Below are 3,087 nucleotides of genomic sequence, written 5' to 3' on the forward strand. Positions count from 1 at the left end.
TTTATGTGGAGATTAATTAAGGTTTATGGAGATATGTATGGGTACCAAACTAACAAGGAATGGACTGTGATGGTCAATTTTATGTACTATCTTGGCCAAGATACAGCCCTAGTTGTTCAACTACTAATCTAGGTGCTAATGTGTAAGTTTTTATAAATGTGATTAAAGTACACAATCAGTTGAATTTAAGTAACTTATGTATTAAGTATGTGTTTTCATACATAATCTGTGTGGATTGATTCAGTGAGTTCAAAGGACTTAAGAGCATTTTCTGAGGCTTCTTTGAAGAAGAATAAATTCCATCTATAGACAGCAGCATCGGCTTGTGTCTGGGAATTCCACTCTGCCTTTCCTGAGAGTATGTACTACACATTTTAGACTTGCATAACCATCCCACAATTGTATAACCCTATTCACTGCAGTAAGTATCTATCTATAGATAGATAGATAGATAGATAGATAGATAGATAGATAGATAGACAGACAGACAAATACAATGAAACCTGAAAGATACTGGCTATCTTTGCATTTATCTTACATGGAGTATGTTGAGATTATTTGATGTATAGATTAATGATTTTCATCATATTTGGGTAGTTTTCATCCATTAATTTTTTGAATATTCTTATGCATCATTTGCTCTATACTTTCCTTCTGATATTACCATTATGCATTTGTTGGTGTGCTTACTGGTTTCCAAAAATTATGTGAATTCCTTAATGGTTTCCAAAATTTACCTTTTTTCCCACTCTGTGTTCCTTGTATTGCATAATCTCTATCAATATATCATCAAGTTCACTGATCCTTTCTTCTGCCATATCAAATATACTATTTACTTTCAGTAGTGAACTTTTTATTATAGTTATTACAGTCTTCAACTCAGTAGTTCTATTTGGTTTATTTTTTATAACTTCTGTCTCTTTAATAATATTCTCCTTTGATGTGACATTATCACCAAAATTTCCTGATGTCATTAAACTTGGTTTCCTTTAGAATTTGAACATATTTATAATAGCTATTCTGAAGTTTTTGTTTACTAAGTCTTCTTTCTCTATAAGTCTTGCTCGTTTTTTCTGAAAAATGGACATTTTAAATACTGCATTGTAGCAACTCTGGATACTGATATTTCCATTCTGGGACTTTGTATTGTGGTTATTTTTCTGTTTATTTGATTACTGAATTACCTGGACTACTTTATTGAAGTCAGTTTCCATTGTGTGCCTAGAGCACGCACACAATCTCCCTGGAATAACTGGTTACAATAAAGATTGTTTTCAACTCTTCATTTTCTCATTTTTTTATTTTTTAAACATTTTTTATTAAGTTATAGTCATTTTACAACATTGTGTCAAATTCCAGTGTAGAGCACAATTTTTCAGTTATATAAGAATATAATACTTTCATTGTCCCATTCTCTTTTGCTGTGAGCCACCACAACATCCTGTATATATTTCCCTGTGCTATACAGTATAATCTTGTTTATCTATTCTACATTTTGAACTCCAAATCTGTCCCTTCCCACCCCCCTCCCCCTTGGCAACCACAAGTTTGTATTCTATCTCTATGAGTCTGTTTCTGTTTTGTATGTATGTATGTATTTATTTATTTATTTATTTAGATTCCGCGTATGAGCGATCTCATATGGTATTTTTCTTTCTCTTTCTGGCTTACTTCACTTAGAATGACATTCTCCACTAACATCCATGTTGCTCCAAATGGCGTTATGTTGTCAGTTTTCATGGCTAAATAGTATTGCATTGTATAAATATACCACCACTCTTTATCCAGTCATCTGTTGATGGACATTTAGGCTGTTTCCATGTCTTGGCTATTGTAAATAGTGATGCTATGAACATTGGGGTGCAGCTGTCATTTTGAAGGAGGCTTCCTTCTGGATATATGCCCAGGAGAGAGATTCCTGGGTCATACGGTAAGTCTATTCCTAGTCTTTTGAGGAATCTCCATACTGTTTTCTACAGTGGCTGCACCAAACTACATTCTCACCAGCAGTGTAGGAGGGTTCCCTTTTCTCCACAGCCTCTCCAGCATCTGTTTGTGGACTTTTGAGTGATGGCCATTCTGACTGGTGTGAGGTGATACCTCATTGAAGTTTTGATTTGCATTTCTCTGACAATTAGTGATATGGAGCATTTTTTCATGTGTCTATTAATCATTTGTATGTCTTCCTTGGAGAATTGCTTGTTTAGGTCTTCTGCCCATTTTTGTATTGGGTTGTTTGTTTCTTTCTTATTAGGTCCTATGAGCTGCTTATATATTCTGGAGATCAAGCCTTTGTTGGTTTCATTTGCAAAATTTTCTCCTATTCCGTAGGTTGTCATTTTGTTTTACTTATGGTTCCCTTTGCTGTGCAGAAGCTTGTAAGTTTCATTAGGTCCCATTTGTTTATTCTTGCTTTTATTTCTATTGCTTGGGAAGACTGACCTAGGAGGACACTTTTGAAATGTATGTCAGATAATGTTTTGCCTATATTTTCTTCAAAGAGGTTTATTGTAGCTTGTCTTATGTTTAACTCTTTGATCCATTTTAAATTTACACTTGTGTATGGTGTAAGGGAGTGTTCTAGCTTCATTGATTTACATGATGCTGTCCAGTTTTCCCAACATCATTTGCTGAAGAGACTGTCTTTATTCCATTGTATATTCTTGCCTCCTTTGTCAAAGATTACTTGACCAAAATTTGTGGGTTCATTTCTGGGCTCTCTATTCTGTTCCACTGGTCCATATGTCTGTTTTTGTACCAATACCATGCTGTCTTGATGATTGTAGCTCTATAGTATTGCCTGAAGTCTGGGAGAGTTATTCCTGCAGCCTCATTCTTTTTCTTCAGAAATGCTTTGGCAATTCTAGGTCTTTTGTGGTTCCCTATAAATTTTATTATGATTTGTTCTAGTTCTGTGAAATATGTCCTGGGTAATTTGATAGGGATTGCATTCAATCTGTAGATTGCCTTGGGCAGTGTGACCATTTTAACAATATTGATTCTTCCTATCCAGGAGCATGGGATATCTTTCCAAGACGTTTTTTTTAAGTCTTTAATTTCCTTCATCCGTGGTTTATAGTTTTCTGT

This window comes from Vicugna pacos, unplaced genomic scaffold (assembly GCF_048564905.1).
Source record: "Vicugna pacos unplaced genomic scaffold, VicPac4 scaffold_184, whole genome shotgun sequence".
NCBI lineage: Eukaryota > Metazoa > Chordata > Mammalia > Artiodactyla > Camelidae > Vicugna > Vicugna pacos.